At 26.8% G+C, this 22,709-nt stretch overlaps 1 non-coding gene across 1 annotated transcript; it reads left to right on the top strand.

Moving 5' to 3' along the window:
- The first annotated feature begins 18,044 nt into the window (after nucleotides 1–18,044).
- TRNAA-CGC (transfer RNA alanine (anticodon CGC)) lies at nucleotides 18,045–18,116 on the top strand. The gene has a single exon. It is a non-coding gene; the product is annotated as a tRNA-Ala (tRNA).
- Nucleotides 18,117–22,709: the final 4,593 nt, after the last annotated feature.

Genomic DNA, 22,709 nt, shown 5'->3' with positions numbered 1-22,709 from the left:
TAAGCGTAAATATTTATGACGCAACTTAGTTTGATACGTCAAACAAAATACCTCCCCCAGCTCTACTCCTCTCTGCTTCATCCCCCCAGATGGGTGACAAAGTATCCACCTCCCTCCAACTCCATTTTATAAATTCTTCTACAGAAAAATGTCCTTTTATATATATAATAAATAATGATTAAAATAATAATTTATGCGTGTTTTTTTGGTATATTCATCAAAAAAATTCGTCGAATATTCGTAAATATTGATCTAGTTTCTGGTCTTTTTTTGTGTTGTATACCTTGACTTTTTTTAATTTTTACAAATTTTAAGCATCAGAAACAGATTTATAGTGTAGAATTTTTATATTTTATGTTAAATTTATTTATTTTTTCATTAATTTTGATCGGAGAAATTCGGTTTTAAAGGCGTTTGACTTACACGCTCTTTGCTGTTTGATGAATAATAATGAATAGCAATTTTGTTATCGTTGGAAAGTGAGCAAATTTATTGAATTTTTTTAAGATTTACCTTCTAAAAAATTAAGTAAAAATAAATTTATAAATAAATGTGTTTGTTATAATCATTTATACAATTTTTTTTCTACAGTCGAACCTCTAAACGACGGCCACTGACGGAAAAAACATGAGAAATGAAGATGGATTTGTTTGAGGTTATTCTGTAGCCTATGTATTTTTGCTCGGAAAAAGTTCATTAAAAATGGCCTCTGTTTTCAGGTGGCCGTTGTTAGGAGGTGGCCATTTTTGCAGGTTCGACTGTGAATAAAGAAGGACTAATCTACATAAATTTTTTCTATTAAATTGATTTTTTAATTAAATACTGTATTTTTTTAGTTAAAATCAATTAAAGTTCAGGTTTATCCACTTAAGTACTTAAAAATACTTACGAATTATAAGCGTACAGTACGTATGGTTGTCTGTCAGTCTGGATATAAAAATAACCGAATTCGTTAGCACCCTTCTGCATGAATTAAAAGCTTAAAATCCGTTGGCATAAAACAAAAATAATACAAAGAATTATTAAATTATACGAATTTAAAGCAAAAATTTTTAATTATAAATTCAAATTTTTCATATGAAACGTTTAAGAATATAAAAATTTTCATTAATTTTCGAGTTTTCTACGCTTTTTGTAACGCTTAACGTGTCCTTTTACCATTTAAATTTACTGTAATTTATTAATAAAGCTACTTTAAAGAGGATATTTAACCTTAAAAATTGAATATTCTTAACTTAAACTTCTTAAAATATGAATTATTTACTGAAATTTTATTATTTCTTTTACATTTTAATGTAAATTTTTATTTTATAGCTCCTTTAAAATGTAGTTTACGTTTCAGTGAACAGTTTCGATTCTTATCTATACTTATACTTACTTTTTTATTATTATTTTATCTAAGAATGTATATATTTTATTTTATATCTACATAAAAGATTTTACTAGAATTTTATTATTTTATCTAACAATACATTAAAGATCATTTCTCAATTTTATAATGATTTTCAAAGTATAAAAGATATTCTCTACTTAAACTTCTCTACCCCTCATACCAGTATATTACACAGTATATAACCCGTAAACCACGGACAAGTTTATATATTACACCATGTAAACTAACATATCTCGTGTACACGGATGTATATAGATGTTTGGAAGCGAATATGTACATGTAAATTTATAATATAATGACATTCGAAGCTGTAAACAGGTTATATACACTGTATACAAGCAGTTAATATAGATAAACTGTTTACAATTTTCAATGTAAATATGTTAAATTTAATTGTACTTTAAGAGCTTCAGTATGTAAAAATGTTGTTAAATTTGGATACATTTTCCATTATACAAAAAATAAAATATATAAATTCTGAACTTCTTTGAATTTATTTTATTTTATAAAATACTTTTTTTTGGTAAAAACTTGTTATTTTTAGGCGAAAAGATGCACTTTTCAGTAAAATATTTATTTAAAAAAAGTTTACATTTATAGGAAATTTTATTTTTTGTTTTTGGATTTTTTTTAATTGTTTGAAATATAGTGTACAATTTATTGATTTATTTTTCTTTTCATTTTATTTGTCTGTTTCATTTTTGAATTTTTTAATTGTTGAAATTTACATTTTTATTTATTTTTTCTTTTCATTTTATTTGTCTGTTTCATTTTTGAATTTTTTAATTGTTGAAATTTACATTTTTATTTATTTTTTCTTTTCATTTTATTTGTCTGTTTCATTTTTGAATTTTTTAATTGTTGAAATTTACATTTTTATTTATTTTTTCTTTTCATTTTATTTGTCTGTTTCATTTTTGAATTTTTTAATTGTTGAAATTTACATTTTTATTTATTTTTTCTTTTCATTTTATTTGTCTGTTTCATTTTTGAATTTTTTAATTGTTGAAATTTACATTTTTATTTATTTTTTTTCTTTTCATTTTATTTGTCTGTTTCATTTTTGAATTTTTTAATTGTTGAAATTTACATTTTTATTTATTTTTTTTCTTTTCATTTTATTTGTCTGTTTCATTTTTGAATTTTTTAATTGTTGAAATTTACATTTTTATTTATTTTTTTTCTTTTCATTTTATTTGTCTGTTTCATTTTTGAATTTTTTAATTGTTGAAATTTACATTTTTATTTATTTTTCAGAAATAAATTTTATATTAAAAAATTAAAAAATGCAATTGAAATAAACACTATTTTTACGTTTTTTAAAATATGTAGAAATAAAAAAATGATTTCAATTTTTAACTTTTCATACTTTTTGTATTTTATATAAAATCCATTCGCTGAAATAAATAAAGTGTAAAATTGAAAATAATTAATACTTAGAGTACTTGATATTGTATTGAACTGTATTGTATATCATCGCTACTTTTTTATGTATACGTATAGAACAGTAATTTATTTTTATTATTTTGTTTTCAACTTTTAAGATAACTTTAATTGTATCATATTATATTTCCATTACTTTTTTGTTTATTTTAAGGTTCTAAATGTACTTTAAAATGTACAAAATATATATTTTATTGAAAAAATTTTAAAAAATAAAGAATAAATTCTATAAAGCTCAGTAGAACCCACACGAAATCATATAATTTTACCCTTTATAAACTTTAAAAGTTTATTTTTGTATAATTTATGTAATTTACCCTTTTATATGCATATTTTAAGTTATGTACAGCATTATATTCATTATTATTTCTAATGTTTAAGCTGTGTACACTGTTAAATAGTTCTATATATCACTATGATATATGAAGGCATCGAGAGGAGTCTTCGAACAGAATAATCAAGAATTAATTAAGAAAATTTAAAATTTTTGGAAGAAAATACACAAAATAAAGTATAAATTATTGATTTAGAACGATATAAATTTGATCAAAATGGGCAAACTTCCAATATATTTGGTCAAACTTGGTTAGATAATTACGTTATGGTACTCTACTGACTGATCATTTTTATGTAATTTTCTTATAAAACTTTAATAAATTTATCTCTTACCATCCAAAATAACGTTTTATAAGCTATACCTAAATGTTTTTTTCATACGTTTATGCTTCAGTAATTGGATAAATTTTGGCACAGAGATTCTATTCTTGCAGCATCATAAAATAGCATCCTTTAATTTTGCTTCTAGGAAAATAAAGATAAAAGTTAATTATTAAATTATCGGTAGAAGTAGGAAAAATAAATAAATAAATTCCATTATTTGATCAAGTACCATTTATCTTGACATCAATACATTTAAGTTTAGCTAATTTTGGGGAAAAGATTTATAGAGTTTAAACAATAAATCACATACAATTCTTTGGAGTTTGCTTGAATTTTATACAAAATTTTGTCGCTTCAAAAATTAATATAGAAAGTTAATTTAATATTAAATTAATGTTTATTTTATTTTATTTTATTTTTTCTAAGTACGTAAGTAAGTAAGTGAATTTATTGTAATAGGGTTTAACCTGTTACAAGGGGGTTTTAGATGTTAACCAACCAAAGATGGTTTAATCTTATTATAACATATTATTTCCACTGTAATAACATCTTATCCATTTTCTTTAATTATACATTTTTGTAATAATATAAACTTAAATGTTTAAAGTCACTAAACATATTACTCAACTACAAAAACTTATTTGAGCTATTTATAAACTAATTATAAATATATACAATTTTTAAGAGCGTATAATCATTAATATATAAAACACTCTAGAGTTATATTATACCATATAGAATATTCCGATTATAACATTCTTTGTTTTCTTGAAACAGAGGATTTCAAAACATTTTGTATCAATTTAACTTTCAATTTAACAGCCGGTAGATTATTAGTACTTTCACTTAGCGCCTATCATGAGAAAAATTAATAGTAACCTCCGTAAAAATTGGACACATTTCAAATCTACTTCTGAAGTTCACTGTTAATTCCTTCTCAAAACACCATTCAATTGAATCACTTTATCCAAGTTAGTATCATATGAATATTTTTTGTTACCCGTAATATAATAATCATCTCTTACAATTATTTTGTTGCCATCGAGTTTTTCTTGTTTAATTATTGCTAATAATTTTTTTCGGTTAAATTTACCTATGGTAGTCAAAATGGCGGCTCGTCTCTGATTCCAGCAAACAAAAGAAAGGAAACAGTGGGTACGCACATTCTAACCTAACCTAACCTAACCTATTCTAATAAATCACCATAATTATTACTAACCAAATTAATAGGTATCGATTTTAATGAGTATTGAGATTCATCCTGTATCTGTAATTCTTTATGACTTACTGTTTCAAAATATTCGTTAATTTTCGAGGTTCTCGAGGTCACTGTACTGCTCTTACCGAGATCTTCCTCTATTTGATAATATTCTTCACTAATTAAGTTATTCAATTGATTTCATTTTTCCTTTTCTTTGAGATTATCCTTACGTAATCCACCCCGCCTCCTTCTTTGCATATCCATTTGACTCATTTGTTGCGGAGATCGAGGTAGAGGACCTTGATTTGATTCAATCCCAGCAATTAACAGTAAACTTATAATTAAAACCAAAGATAATCTGTTTATAAATATCCACTTCTTTTGAACCATCATATTATAGCTACTTAAGACTTTCGAAATTCACCAATACGAACTTATCAAGCTCCGCTAAAAAGTTCAGTAACACCTCCGACGACTAACACACGCCCCCTCCCCAATTTTTAAATTATTAATGAAATTTTATTTAAAAAATCACAACAGCAAGATTGTCTTCTTAGGAATCTGCTATAAGAAGAAACATTCTCACTGCATTCCATCTACTCTGAATTATACAGAATTATAGAAAATATGTAGAAAATTAATTTATTCTTAATAAAATTCAATAAATTTCCACTTAATTTTTGAAATTTTTAATAAAAACTTCACTTTAAAAATCACAACAGCAAGAGTACCTTCTTGCTGCTGTGATATCATCAACAAGAGAAAACATTCACACCACATTCCACATGCTGTAAATTATAGAAAACACAGAAAACATATTGAAAAATTTAATATATTTTTAATAAAATTCAATAAATTTCAACATAATTTTTAAATTTTTAAAATGAAATTTCAGTTCAGAAGTATGTACAAGTACATCATCAACATCAAGAGTGCTCACTTCTACCACATTCTACACACTTTAAATTAAGTAAAAATAAATAAATAAATAAATTTAATAAATCAAAAAGATGAAAATTTACACACACGATGAAAGAAAATTCTTATATAATTGACTTATAAACGAATTGATGAGCAGATAAATCTTATTTGTTATCTCCATCTTCTATGCACCGACTCTTCTCACTGTATACAACTTACCACCTAATTATATTAATTTAATTAAAGATGAGATGAAGAGATAGTTAGATAGTATTTTCTGTTATATCTGTGGTCTGATAGAAAGCGATGAAGAGTGAAAGATAAGCTCCTTCTCAATGCTGCAGATGACCTTTCTTTGGTTAATATCTCTGTCATCTCCATCACTACCCCTCTACTCGATTCTGGACAGAAAATCGATAATTATTTCACAGCACAGCTACAACTTAATCGATATTCTTTGCTTGTATCCAATTCTGCTTTCACTTTACACTTTTTGGATGGGTGTAAAGAATGATCATTGCACCTCTACTTGAAATTAATGTCCACCTCTCTTACAATTCCCCTGTATACAACATCTGTTATGGTTCTCTCTCCTTACATATAAATTTATATATATATATATATATATATATACTTTAAAGTTTTTAATTAAAATAATAAATACTTTAACATTATAAAAAATATTTTAAAAAATATTAACTTAATTTTATTTTAATAGTTTTCTACTTATTTTAATTTATTTTTAAAGTTTAAAATTAAAAAATAAAAATAAAAATTCTGGTTGTTTAATTAATTTAAAATGCGAATAGTTTATAGTAAAAATTTACTTTAATTTTTATTTTTTTTAATTAAAAAAATAATGTAAAATTAAAGTTTTTATCCTTCTCCTTCCCAATATTGGGCGGAGTTTTTAAATTATTTTTTTATAATGGGGTATGGAAAGTTTGCATAAAATAGCTTAAAATTTGTATTTTTAATGGATTAAAAGCTTAATAAATTAATTAAATAAATAAATAAGAGATAAAATATATTTTATAATGATAATTTGGGCGGATAACTTTTATAAATTTGACTAAATAAATCTCGAGCTTGAAGCGGTAGACGAGAATTTAAATTAAAAAATAATAATAATAAGATTTGAATTATGAAAAGGGGAGTCATTTCAGAATTTAAGTTTATAATTATTTATGATGAATCACGTGATTACAATTTGATGTAGAAGAATCGGATGCTGGCAACTCCGCCCAAGCAAGCGTAATCACACACACAACTCGGTAGCAATTCGCTCTAGTTTAAGGGGGATGATGCGGAGCTTAAGAGGAGGAAGGAGAGGAAAAGTAAGAATAAAATCAATTTTGGGAAGATATTATAATAATCCGATAGGGCATTAAGTAAGAGGGAAGAGATCGATAAAATGACTGACATCCCGGCAATCGATCGAAAGTAAAGACATCTTCACCTCCATATAAAAACAATGGCGCTTCTTCTACTGATTACAAGCATCTACAGCACCTGAACCGTTCCGTCATCCGACTTGTAAGCGAAGAAAATGATTAGAAGCATCACGTTTCTCATCCCCCTCCCTCTTCCGTTTTCGCTCACTGTTTACAGCTCATCCTCCTATCAAGAAATGTCTTAAAAAGCGTCCCCATTTACTGGAAGGTGTGCTTACCATCACGTGATCGCGAGGATTACGCGCTTATAAATTACGTCAGAAGAATTAGAGCATGATACCGTAACATGTTGTCGCGTGGTCGAACGTTTTTCGGACCCCCCCTCCCAGCCAGAGTTAATTTATTACGAATTTTTATAGTTACGCTGTGGAAATTTCTATAATTAAACGTCACGTAACGTTCTATATATATATATGCATATATATATGGTCGATTTTTAATGATTTTTTCATGCTTAACACGTCACTAATCGGCCCCCCTCTTATTACTCGACCTGATTCAATTTGTTACGATTAAAATAGAGCTTGGATAAGATGTCCTCCACTTCCTGATAACACGTGACTAATGGGAATTATATAGGAAGTGGGTGCCGTGTATGAAGTGATAGATTACCCTCCCCCTCTTCTTCTCTGTAATGTAATTGGAAGAAATCAAAACCGTTCTGAGGTGTTAGATAGTAAGTTGCAGCACACTTTTACAAAGTAAATCCTCCTGTGGGGTGCAGCACGTGGGAATACATCCACTTCGCTTTATGCTCCCGAACACGAGAAATGCATTTGTCAGAGAGATTCCGCTACAAGGCGTCGCAGAAGAGGTTTTTCTCTTCCCCTGATGAGTGGCATCTCCCCCGCTTCATCCCTTCAAACAGGATTTTCTTACCTTTCCCGCGTCACGTGACTGGACGCCATCATTCGTAACGAAGCTAAACACGTGACGGATTACACGGGATGTAACCGTCACGTGTTTCGAGCCTCCGAATATTCTATCCTTACCTGTAGAAGAGTCACGCGATTCGGAAGTTTGGGCGTCACGCGCAGGATATTCGAACCGCTCCGGCCTGTCACGTGATCTCATGCCTTGGTAGATGGGGATGTAATGCAATAACCCGATCAATTATACGAAACTTTAACGTTGTTAGCACTTTTAATTAGCAGCTAATTTGTTGCTGTATTAGTTCCTGCTGCAGCATTAACAAATCGAATATCTCACCTCACACCAGGCGCATGTTAGCAGCATGACTTTTGCCAGGGTTTTTCCCACGAGGCGAATATGTTCGAGTTACCATGGATATCGGATAACACGGCCCTTCCTGTTTGTCGGTCTTGCAACAGAAAGATCGCCTTAATCGCGTGATTTCGGGTACGAGTTTTAAAGGTGAGAAACCTTAAAACCGTACCCGAAATTTTCTCTTACGTGACTTGTAATTTGGAATTCTACGTAGTGTGACGCAGTCCGGACGGCAATATACCTCTTTTATCATCATCTGACGTCATCAGAACAAAGCGGAACGTCTCAACCTTTTATGACGTAATCAGCTTCATCAGTCATCTGTCACACGGATCGTACATCACAGTCACATGCTATGTTTGCACTTCGCTTTTGAATTTGTGAAACTCATCGATCCGAGAAGGTTTCTCTTCTAGGAAGTCGTAGGTATGGCTCCCTCCCAAATCCTACGTCACTATTATATACCTTAAGATTTTAGTGACGTTACCTAACCGATTTTCATTTGCTAATAAGGGAACTTCCAGTAAAACGTCACAAAAGAGATAGGGCCATGTTTGCTACCATATCTAATACACTAACACTATTCATGCTAATTAACTCAAATTCCATTATAGCATGCTCTAAAATACTCATTTTCTACGCTAAATTAGGTCTCTTTCATGTTTTCAGCGCGTACGTTTGCGTGTCTGCTCGTTCAAAAACACATAAAAACTCCCATATTATTTCTCTACGACTTGAAATTTTTCCACAAGATTCTTATGTATGTGTCAGATGTCTGTACGTCAATTTTAAACGAATGCTTCGAAGCGATATAATTTGAAGCTATACTCGACACAACTCGAGCAATTTGAATAAAAAACATAACATTGGTTATTACTACGATCTCTTCAAATCCTCGAAAGAGGACAGACACCCACACAGTCTTGAGATACAAAGCACAGGCCATCAGATTATATTGTAAAATTATTCAAAATAAAAAAAAATGGCTGACACCCCCTGAAAATGTCGATTTAAATTTATAGAATGACTTTCCTTGTTGTAAAAAGAAATAAAATTTGTACGTTTGCATGTCTGCTTGTTTCATTGATATACAAACTCTCATAACATTTCTCTAAACTGAAACCTTTCCATTAGATTCTTTATAATGTTAACAGTATATAGAGACGTTAAAACGTGTCTGTCTGCACGTTAATTTATGAGGGGGAAAAACTGAAATAATTCGTCACCTTTTTAAACAAATTAAGTTTATTACTGATTAAACTCCGTATAAAATTGGGCAGGAAGTTTCAGCACGCTTCGCATTAAACGTTATATATCCTCAGAAGAGAACAGACAACCCGCAGTCTCAACATACAAAGCACAAGACATCAGATTATATTGTAAAATTATTCAAAATAAAGAAAAAAAAATAAATGATACCCCTCAAAAATCGCATTTAAATTTGTAGAATGACTTTCCCTCTTATAAAAAATAAAATAAAATAAAAGGAAAAGAAATGATGACATTTCTTTTGTGTAACTCATCAAGAGAACATTTCTTAACAACTGGAACATTTTGTTGTCATTTTTTCCCCCTCTTATATTTATTTTTTTTATTTTTTTCTTTTCTTTCATCTTTACATTTCCACATATCGTTCTTAATATCTTTTCTACAATAGAAGAATCAAGCCATAAAACTTGCAGAAGCAAAGAAACGTCATCAATCAAACTATTTTGCAAATCTACTTTACGTTTCTCGCATATACACTCCAACAAATAATAATAAAAAAATACAAAAAATAAAAAAAATTGAGAAATGTAAAGTTTACATTTTTCTTCTTTTATTTTATTTTTTTATTGTTAATAGAAAAATTAAATTCTTGACTTAACACACGAAAAATAAATTTAAATATTTCACGCTGTTTAAAGATAAATTTTAAGTTAAAAGTGAAAGCGTGTTTTACACGATTTTTAGAACTGATCGAATCAATTTTTTTTTTGGTACAGAGCACCCTACACGCGCATGCATTATACCTCTAACAACTTTTCAATTTTTAAAGAAAATAATGCTTACTCCATCTTGTAATTCATATTTTATGTTGTTTTACTTTTACACAAGTCTATAAAAATTATTAATTAGACAGAAAGAAGTTAGAAGATGCTCCGCCCAAAAATATATTATATATTTTATATATATTTTTGGGCGGAGCATCTCCTAACTAGCCTTTCTGTACTAATGTTACACCTAGAATAATGTTTATAGGACAATCAGGAACAGCGAAAATTCATATAAAACATGAAAACTTAAAGCAGTCGCCATTTTGATTTATTGCTATACATAGAAATAATTTGTTATGAATCAGACTTAATAAAGTAAGCAGAGTCTACATGCCAAATTTTATTCAAATTCATTCATAAATTTTGGATTTATTTAAATTTGAAAAATGAAAAAGGAAGCCATTTTGGGTCCATAAAATAATAGAAATGGACTGTGATGCAGACTAAAAGATGCAGCCTAAAATTTAATCCAGTTAAAAGTGTAGTGTGTTACGGTAAGAATTAAAACTGTCGCCATTTTGAAAGAAAATGGTGGCTATTTTAATTTCAATAACTTCAAAATGGCGGCTCCTCAAACTTTTCGACAATGTCACCAATAGTAAACTGCTCTAGAAAGCTCTAACTGCAGTCTAACCTTACATGCCAGACTCTTTTTTTTTAACAACAGGCCTTAATGTGGGCCTGGTAGAAGCTAGACGTGAAAAAGGCCTCTTTTTTAATTACCACAGGCTATACGTTGCTTTAAAATGGAGCCCTTGAAATGTTCAAAAATGGCGGCATTAGAATTTGTACTTCATCACGACAAAACTGGAAAAGTGCTTGTTTAATTTTAATTTTCGTTTATTAATTAATTTAAATTTTTAAAAAAATTTAAAAAATAAAACAATGAAATTGACAATTATTACGTAAAAACTTGCAAGCATTGTTACGTAGTATAAAACGCTTTTTCGTAATAATACTTCTCAAATAAAATATACGAAATCGATTTATAGCTCCGCCCAATTTAATTATTTAAATGGGCGAAACTTCAAAGCAATTAACTTTAAAAATAATATACTTTTATATAAAACTTTTAAATTAAAAATAAAATAAAATATTTAAAATTTAATAATTACTTTTAAATATTAAAAAGAATTATTACTTAATTATAATAGGAAATTTTAAAAGTAAAAATAAAATAGTAATTCTTTTTAATGAATTTAAAATCTATTAAATGATTTCTAATTTAAATCTAATACATTACAATTTAAGAAATTAATTTTAAAGAAATTTTTCTAACTTTAATTAATTATTCATTATATAAATTACATTTTATGCATTAAAATAAATATTTTATTTTAAAATAATTTCATTAAATTTTAATATTTGTTTCCATTTAAAACATAAAAATTAAAAAGAAAGAAAAATAATAATTAAATAAAACTTCAACTAGCGCCATCTACGCTTTAAGTAGTGTACTAATTCTTTCATTTTGTAGTTGGGATGTATTGGAGCATTAATTAATTTTTCGCTTCAAGTTCTCGACATTCCTCCGATTGTTTCATTTTAACTTTTACTCTACATAATAGAAAACAAAACTTTTGATGTTTAATTAAAACAAAACTAGATTAAAATTTACTTTTGTGTAAAATTAGGTTAGTGTCATTCTCATCACGTTCCTGTTCAGAATCTGTAAAGTAAATCTTTCTAGTTGGTTGGCTGAAATTTGGGTGTGGCCCACCGTTTTTTTTTTCTTTTGGAGGTTTTGAGGATGCCCACGTATAGGAGTAGTTGATGAGGATATGCAATTGGACCGTGCTTTATCCCTTTGTTAAGTGATTACTGTAGTTGTAAGATAATGCAATTAAATGGAAAGAACCATATAAAACAATTACTCTTAATGCAATATTTCTTTTAAACATAATTTTTTAAAAATAACTTTCGTACGGAAGAAAAACTAATTTACCTTTGTTTTTTTCTTAAATAATTATTTTTATAAACTCATTAGTTAAGATTTTTTTTAAACAGATTTAAGCAGATCGTGACTAATCAAACGAGATGAAAAGATATTATATTTTTTAATGTATTTTTTAAGCTAATATGTCTTTTTAAATTTGCACTTTTTTACGTTTGTTATTATTATTATCATTATTATTATTATTGCAAAATTTTTAACATTCGCTTATTTTGTTTTTTTCTTCTTAATTTGACTTTTTTTAAAGTCTATTTTCATCTTCCTGCGCGATTACTTAGTGAAGTAATTTTATTCTTCATACTGGTCATTTAGAAAATGAGATTTTTTCCCCTTTCTTTTATTAAAATAACATTTACATTTTATTTTTTTTCTACAAAAATTACGCACTTTTGCATTTTTTATAACAGAAAAGACAATTTTTAATTAAAAACTCAGTTTCATTTTCTGTAAACAAACGTGAAAATGAAACAAATTACAAAGTTAATCAATTTCTAAGAAAACGCAAAAAAATGAAACATTTCTATTTCAAAAAAGCACGTGTTACGTTTTTCCATTGTTGTGACTCATCACGAAATTGAGTCTTTTTGCTAATTTTTTCTTTTTATAAAAATAAAAATGTTAATTTCAGTTTATTTTTTTCAATTTTTGTCTTTTTTTTTTAAAAAAAAAGACAAAAATTGTAAAAGATAAATTTAAAAAAAAAATTTCATATAACTCATTTTCTTTATATTAATTTTTTTTCAAATTTAAAATTACTTTTTAATATCTTAATTTTTAAATTTCACTTAAGGAATTAATAAAATAAAAATATATATATTAAATTAATTTAATTTTTAGTAATTTAAAAAAAATTATAATTTAAAATTCAACACTCTTGAGCCACATTATCGCAGTTTTTTTTCACTTTATGTATATTTTAAGTGATTTTTTTTCTGGAGGGTGTATTTACAAGTTGGGTTATTAAACATAAATGTGTAAACGTTACAAGAATAGATAATTTTTGAAAGAATTTAAAATATTCAAAAGCAAAATATTTACAACAGAAATGTAAAGAATTTATTAAATTATTCTAATTTAAAAATGACAAAAATTCAAGAAGGGGAAAAATTTTATTTAATTTTAAAACTGTAGAGGGGAGGGGAAAAAATGATATTGTTTAAGTTAATGAAAAATAACGTCATTAATGATGTCACTTTTAATGATATCATTTTTTAAAAATTTCATTAAAAATTTATAAATTAAGCGTTACGTATAAAGTTTTTATATGATTTTATAATTAAATTTGAAAAATTTCGAATAAATTTTACATTAAAGATTATTTATAAGAAATTATACTTTAAAAATATATATATTTATATTAAACTTTTAATAATTTAGAAATATTTTTTAATATTTAAAAAATGAATTAAAACTCATTTAAATATACGTAAAATATATTTATAATTAGTTAGGAATTTTTAAATATTTAAAATTAAGCTTTTTAAACATTTAAAACTTCATAATTATAGTGAAACATGTTTAAAAAATCTAATAATTTATTAAAATGGTAAAAATTATGTTGTAAATCTTATTTATAATGATTTACAGCCGTTGTAAATTTAATTTTAAACTTTTTAAAAGAGATTTATAATCCTAAATTGTATTTTTTTTCTTATTGAAATAAATCTTACGATACTTTTTAAATTTATCAATTGGTTTTATATAAGTTATATATATTGTATGAAGCCAATGAGTTGTTACTACTGAGAAAAAAAAACCATCCATATAATATATTTTGTTGATATTTTTTGAAAGAAAAAGTTATTCTTTCACCCCCCAGAAAAAAATTCGATTTCAAAATGAAGGAAGTGACCCAAATAATTTCTTTTTCTTCATCGTAAATTTCATTTTGATAACTTAGTAAGAGACAGAGAAGATCAGAAAAGTAAGAGAAACAGTAGGAGGATGCGGAGAAAAGGAGGGGTGCAGGGATGCAGGGAGGGATGGAGGGAGGAAGGAAAAAACAACAGCAAAGAAAACTTCAAACCACAAATTAGAAGGTTTTTTTTTTCCTTTGTACATTTTTCTTGACTGAAAAATAAACTAACAGCAAATGATTTTGAACGCGAAAATCAGAAATCGTTAAAGAAATTTCTCAACTTTCAAAACTTCATTACGTATCTTTCGATTGTTTCAGTAGCTTTATATCTTAATAGAATTTAGTATAAACTAAATTATTATTATTATTATTTCTTTTTTATTTCTTCTCCCTTAAACTTTTATATATATATATATATATATATATTGAGGCTATGTTCTGTCGTAAAGAAGGTAAAATGTTTTAAAGAAAAATTCTTAACGAAGACAAATTTTATAGTTGGTTGCAGCTCCAAGGAAAATTGGAAAAGGTTGGATAAAGAAGAGAATTGCAAAGAATAGTCAAATAGAAAAAAAGGAGAATATAAATTAGAAAGATGCCGAAAATAAAGAAGAAAAAAAAAGTTAAGAAAATTTTAAGGATTATTCGTAAAGAGAAATTTAAAAAAATTAAATTAAATTAAATATATTATTAAAAATAATGAAGCGAAATTTATTTTCTAAAATAGAATTAAAAATTATTAAATTAATATATTTTTTTCTGTAATTTTCTTGTCTATAGAATGCAATTAAAGTAATTTTAACAATGGAATTGCGAATTTATCTGTATATTCGCTCGTCCGTATGTCTGTACGTTAGTAGTGTTTAGTGTATAATATTTATTAAGTAAAAATTTAAAAAAAAAAATCTGAAGTTAAGCATCTTAATCTGAAATCTCTTCCATTGTACACGAAAGAGAAAGGAGAGAAAAGAGGATCGAACAAAATTTTCATAATCCGTATTCTAAACCCCTGCATGTGAAAATTAAATTTATTAGAAGTGTAGACAACCCCTTGGAAGTAGCACTGAACCCTTTAGGATCTGCTAAAATCCACAAGAAAATTGAATTAAAGGCGTAATACCCATAACTAAATTTTCCAATGGTGGTATGGTACATATGAATAAAATGATTCATCCCATTAGAACGAATTTAATTCAATTAGTTGGATAAGAGAGTTACATAAGAGTCGGTTCGTTTGCCAACAATCGAAGAATGGTCAGATATTACAAAAATGGATGTCGTTGGTGCAATCCAATTGATTTATATGTAATGACAGGGGGGAAACAGTGGCCAAATTGTTTTCCATTGGGAAGGTTGATCTTTACACATCGTTTGCATAATGAAGGAAGTGTTTCAATGCCCAAATGTGATTAAATTTCACGCAGAGAGAAAATTTACATCACAATAAAACTTCGTTAGATCTATTCAATTTGTTGCCACCGCAATCTTAAGATATAAAGATTTGTTTTAATTAATATTACTCGACTTTTTTTTTCGTGTGGGGGGTTAAGAAGCCATTCGCGTTTAATATATTGTTGCGTGTTTTATGGCGTGACGAAATAATACTTTTTTTTTAACTTATTGTTATAACTATGAATAATAATTGCAGTTAGAAAATGTGTTGTAGGGTAAGAAAAGAGTTAAATTAATTTGTGCGGATGTTGCTTCGATCACAAGACTGTCCCCCCGTTTTTTAATATTTAAATTAACTCAACTCTTCGGTCTTTACATAATTGATATCCAGATAATGGCACTCAAATTATAAATTTTAATTTTTCACTCTTCCCTTCGTATATATAATCGATGTGAAGAAGAAGAGGGGTGAGAAGATATTACATATAAAATGGGGCGATTGATATAGGTAATATAAATTTTCAATTTTACTCCACTTTCGTATGTATAATCTATGTGAAGAAGAGAGGTGGGAAGATGTTAAACACAAGAAAATGAGGAAGATTTAATATGAGTTGTTTATAAGTTTAATATAATTATTAGGGGAGGGAATATAAATCTTAATCTTCACCTCCCCCTTCGTATGTATAGTTTACGTGTAGTAGAAGAGGGGTGGGAAGGTATTACACACAAGAAAGGGGGAAGATCTAATATAAATTGTTTTGTAAGAGAAAATATAAAATGTATTAAGGTAGATACTAGAGAAGAAAATTAGAAATTTTCTTCTTTTCTTTATAATTTTTTTTAATCGAAAGTTCTTTTCGGATAATCTAAAAAAAAGTAAAGAACTATTCGGATTTATTCTAAACTAATTCCTTTTTTAAATCCTTCAGGTAAATACTAGATTTATTCTTCAGCTACTCCATTTCTTTTTTTCTTTCCTCCAGTCATCTATTGAAAAATTCTTGATGATTATAGCTGAAGTATTTGATATAAAGTAGAATTATTTTTACTTATCTACTTTACTTTATCATACCTTGACGCTTTAATCTGTATTGTGGTCAGCATCGCTTTATCTACTGTAATACTTATTAATGGTTTTTCCCTTCTTTCTTACCTTTCAAACGTAAAAAAGGGGGGAATATCTAAGCTTCTTTCTTTATATTTTTACTTAATAAAGTTGTTCTTTACTCGAAAAACTTATATAATCACTTTCAGAACATAAGAAATCGATTTCAAATTAAAAAATTTTTTACTAAAATCCTGATGCGTGCTTCCTTGATATAATGCAACTTAATTTAATAAATTCTTAATAAAAAGTAACTTAACATTAAAATTTTTAAACTGTGCAAAGTTTACAGGCGATTTCCTTAGAAAAATCTTAAAATTTCTTAAATTACAAAAGAAAATGAAGAAAATACGTAGCTCGTGATTTTCTCCGTACGTCACTTTAATAACGGTTTATAAACTTTAATATCGGTTTATAAATATTATAAAATTCGTAAATTATAATATAATTATGATAAATGTTATGAAAACAGGCATAAATTAATAATAAATAAGGAATTTTTTAAAAGTAATTTTTTTTTCTTTTTTTGGAGAGGTATAAATTAACGATTTTTGGCCAACTTATGATTTAAGAATTTTACTGGAATATCTGTCACGAGATATGATCATCAGTGTATGTCTTTAATCTATAGGTTTGTTCCAATTACAACAAAATTATTAACAGAACAGGTGGTGTATGTCATGCAACTCCGGTTAATGACATACTACATGATTGATGTATAAACAACTCAAAATATAGGTTTTACGATATGATAATACTTTACTTATACATATAATTTCGTTATTTTTCGTCATATATATATAGATTTAATCGTTAAAAATTTTTTCATAAAAATCATAAATATTTCTGCTCATAGATGGAGGCACATGTCAAAAATTATCATTAATGTATATATCATACTTAATTATTATAAATTAAAATTAATAAATTAATAAAGTTTGATATTTAACTAATTCAGTTTTTTTTTTAAATTAATTTTAATTAAATATTTATTTAATAATTATAATTATTATTTTAAATCAATCAATTATTAGTTTAATAATGTGTTTTCAATTACCTACGTAATGGGTTTTATTCGTTGATTTCGACCAATCGCCGACGAGTTCAGTGATTATAAATTAATTTGAATTAATTTGTAGCGAATTTTAATATCATTAACATTAATTATAATTAAGTAAGCAGCTTTTTTCTTTTTAAACTTTCTTTTAGCTCTGACATGAAAATCGATTGCTCCTTACCTCTTGTTTTGTAATTTAAATAAGGTTTTTTTAAAAGAGATTTCAATTAATTATGTGATTTATTAAACTTAATTAATTATTAATTAAAATTTGTTATAAACCACGTCCGAGTGAGTGAGTTATGTATTTAGGATTCATTTAGGAACGTTCCGTAGCCAAGGGGGTGTAGCTCAGTGGTAGAGTGTTCGCTTCGCATGCGAAAAGTCCCGGGTTCGAACCCCGGCACCTCCACGTGGTCATTGAAATTTTTTTTCTCATTTTTATTCTTATTAAAACGCTTAAATATCTTTATTACGTCATACTAATTAAGATTACGAATTAAAATCGATTTTTCAAATTTTATTCCGCACTCAAAATCGATTAACAATTGTCCAACCGTCCAACTGAATGCACTTTCTACTCTCAAAAGTGTTTTTTTTGTAATATTGTAAATATTTTATGCCTAAAATTAAATTGTAATCAACTTTTAAACCTTAAATATAAATATTAATGGCGTTAATTTACATAAAGAAGTTTTATTCGCATCAATTTAAAATGTATAATACTGTAAGGTAATTGTAATTCATATATATATATATTTTTCATTATATTTTATGTTTTATATTCTTAATTTAATTAACATAAATTAGCATATTTAACGATAAATTTAGGATTTAAGGATAATAAGGATAATTAATTATATAATTTCTAATGTGTTTTTGTCAAGTGGCCTGATGGTTGAGTTGGTAAAGTTGCAGGTGTTTTAGTCTGGAGGATCCGGGTTCGAATCTGGTTCATTTCAGAGATCTTTTATAAGTGGGTTAGTGTAAATATGTTGAACTTTGACCTCATCAAATGGTCACTTCTAATGAGAACCTCGCTCTGTCCATGTTGACAAGTTTAAAAGACACTCATAATATCTGCTGAATGGAGGATAGATGACATCAGCATATGTTTGCTTTTAAAACTAGCGCTAAATCCAGTTTTTCACTAACTTGAAGGCCCTCAAAGATGATTTAAGGGTTATGAAAAAGCATAGAGAAGATCTGTTTACGAGAGTGTGGTACTATTTGGGAGGGCGCTATATTGAAGTTTGACTAGTTTTTATAGAAAGTAAAATATATTATTCTACAAGTTTAATAGACAGGTATAAGATTTAAAATTTTTAAAAAATCCACGTAAATTTCGTAGTAATTAAGATATATTTTCTAATAATTTTTCTAAATGTAAATATTTTAAAAAACTAATTAATCAGTATTAATTTACAGTATGATGTCTAACGCTTACAATTTTAATCAATGCAAAAATTTTATTAAATATATTGTAATTATCTTAAAATCAGACAACGTAAAAATTACTGTCACTAAATGGTGTTAAGTCTGTCATTATAATAAATTAAATCAGGAATTAATCAATAAATTTTCATATTAATAAAATTCTCCATTATTATTATTAGTAGTAAAATATATATTAAATTTTATATCTTAAAATTTGTTGTACAGAATTACTCATAGAGCATTATAATTTTTTTATGTTCTATGTAAAAAAGGTAAAAATTAAAATTAATTAATTCTGTCAAAATTTAAATTCAAGTAAAATAATTTCTTATAAATGTTGCGAGTAGTTTAATTAATTTTGTACTAGGAAGGAATATTGAGTTCAAAGTTTTCCTACTTGTTAACAAAGCACTTATTTAAAAACTGCAGTAATTTTTCTTGGTGAAAAGTAATGTTAAAATTAAGAAACTTCAAGAAATATTCTACAAACTTAACACCTTTTCATTCACAAAGTATTAATTACATAATTATAAACCATTTTCTTCGTTTTAACCAATGTTCAAAGCGTATAATCAAAGGATGAATTTAACATTCACACTACAAAGATGGCGATTTAGTGTTATGCTCTCAAAGTTTTCCGCATTTTACTCTATGGAATACCAAATTTCCGAGATGCTCTTGTAACAGGAGAAGTTCCTTTTAAGTGTAATTCCTTTCCTGAATAATTACTGCTTTATGGGAAACTACTGCTTACAAAGGAAACTACAGTTACTACTTTGAAAAGAATCACGAATTTATTCTAGAAATCCAAATTTCCTTTGAAAGTTACATTACAAAAACAGAAGAAGAAGAAGAAGAAATTTACAAGTGCAATTAAATTCAACTTAAATTTTCCATTCTTTTTAACTATATGAAAGTGAATAAATAATATGTAGTGTATGGCACGTATTAACACTCGAGATTGTAGTAAGTGAAGGAAAATCTCTATGGAGTGAGAAAATGCATGTTGCATTAAAGTGAGTGAAGAGTTGTAAGAAGTAAAGAACGATGTTCCCAATTAGCGTAAGGGTTTATTAACATTTCTAAAACCATCTCTAGAGATACAATGAAAATGAAAAGATACGAACGGAAAAAGTGAAGAAGGGGGGATGTTAACACTTTGATTGTTATTCTTAAGTATAATAACTTTTCCTTGGGGATCAGCATGGTAATTTTCTGCTAGCTTTAATCAGTTTAAATGGATGTTTCTGTGAAGTAGAGATTACAGGATTATTTTTATTAGGTAAACGATTCTTGTTTTCTTTAACTAAAGATGAATAATAATTTTTCAAGATGGAATAAACTTTCCATTAATCCTGTACTTCACTCTTTTTTTTCTGGAGTGGTAAAAAGTAAGAATTAATAATTATCTCGAAGAAAAAGTTTAGCTAAAACTTAAAAAATAATTAATGCAACGATGATAAATCGTCATTTCTCAACGGAACTTGGAATGATTCCAAGCTAAATTCCGAAATTTCTCAATGAAAAAATCAATTTGTTTTAACTTTTTACAAGGAACCTTATTAATACACGTGGCGCTCTCTGTTATTAACATTTTAAACTATTTTAAAATAATTTTGCTGTATTAAAAAGAAATTATTTCGAATTTTTAAAAAAATCTCATTAAATATTATAATTTATGTTAAAATATTTTTGACGTCATCAAAACCCATTATTACGTAATAATGAAAACGCATTTTATTTGTGGCGCCATCTCGCGGTAAAGCATGTAGTTAATTTTTTAAAATAAAAAATATATAACCGGATTTTTTTTTAAGAATTAAAGTTTGATTTAGTTTTAATGTTATATTTTTTTTATTATTTTGTGGAAATCATATTTTATCTTTTGAAGCATTCAGAAGAAATAAAAATGCAAGAAATAAAAATAAAAACAAAATAAATTCCCGCTGTTGAAGACATTTGTGTCAGCTGTTTGTGAACGATTATAGAAAGAATGGCCATTTTTTTATGATGAAAATTACTATTTTTTTCTTCTAAAACTTTCTATTGTGATTTTAAAAAAAAGTACATTTATACATAAAATTATGTCATTAAATTAAAATATTAATAAAATATTTTAAAATTATTTTTAGAACGAATATAAAAATATAATTATACCTGAAATAAATTTTATAATTTAGTTTTTACTACTTTTCTTTAAAAAAATTTTTTTTTAATATTTAAAATAATTAAAAATTTAATTTACTGTTTTTTTTATTAATTCTTTTACTTGTTACTAGATGGCAGGATAAGAAAACGTTTAAAATTTTTTATTGTTTTATACATTTACAATTTTTTCGCATTTAATATATTCTTAAATATAATATTTATTATTAGCTTAATACTTAAATTTAATTAAACTTTATAAAAATCTTAAAAAATATATTTAAAAAAATTGTATTTTAGTTATAAATTTCCTCAACAGATGGTGATATAAGAATAAGAGTATCAATTATAACTTCAAAAATACGTTATAATTTAATTATAAATGTTTAATTTAAATTTAAAATGAATATATTATACTATTAAGTTAATTAAAATGTAAAAAATACAAGTTTAAACACGTTAAAACCTGTTTAAACTCGTTAATTGCAGCATTTTTTTGTCAGCTGACTTAATGAGGTTACCAAATTTTTTAAATTTAATGCAAATTAAATATATTTAATGTTGTTTTTATACTTAAACCGGGTTTAGAAGGATATTTACCGTAAATTTATCTTAAAAAATTAGGAAGTACAAGTATAGTTTACTTACAAAGGCCACTATTGTGATGGCGGCTTCTAAACTACAGGCTTAGAGCAGATCAGAGGGAAGAAAAAAAAGCATTATAGGACCTAATAATTACATATCTTTCCCTCCCCTAACATCTCCTTTAAAAATAACTCGGACCAAATAAAAAGCAAAACTTAACAAAGTCCAGGTGTTCTTGTGGTACAATGCTCCTTGCAAACGTTCACAGAATAGAAGTTGTGCCAAAGTGATCAGGTGTATCCATTTTACTTATTGAAGCCAATTTGTATGTCACAGGAGTGGCTCAGAGAATAGTTGGCAGCGACAAACAAGAAAGTCTTTGTAACCGCAGGTCTAGTCAAGAAACAATGAAGAAACTCGAACCTCGTGTCGTAGCTTCACTTCTTCTTCTCTTCTCCCTCTATTCCTCACACCTAAAGGACAATAATGTAAAGGATCAATGGGTGTTAGAATAGGGCGGAACTTATACTCTCAACACTACATACGAACTCTATTGAAACGGGGATGCATTGAAAAGATGAAAGAAAGGGACGTTGAAAGTTCTAGAGGTGTATGGCATACTTTTAGTTTGATTTATCCCAATTTATCTGACGTTTTTAATCTATAAATCATTCATTTTTGTGTAGAAGAGCGCCTTATATATATATATATATATCGATTCGATCCGAGGGTCAAACAAGGCCAAGGAGTGGTATTAAAAAAATGGCAGCGTGATGTCACGCTACCGATATTAATCCCACACCTTGGGTTGTGGTCCCGCTCATAAATCATCATCAAT

Source organism: Centruroides vittatus, unplaced genomic scaffold (assembly GCF_030686945.1).
Source record: "Centruroides vittatus isolate TY-2023 unplaced genomic scaffold, ASM3068694v2 scaffold_907, whole genome shotgun sequence".
NCBI classification, from domain to species: domain Eukaryota; kingdom Metazoa; phylum Arthropoda; class Arachnida; order Scorpiones; family Buthidae; genus Centruroides; species Centruroides vittatus.
This window is presented reverse-complemented; position numbering and strand designations above follow the sequence as displayed.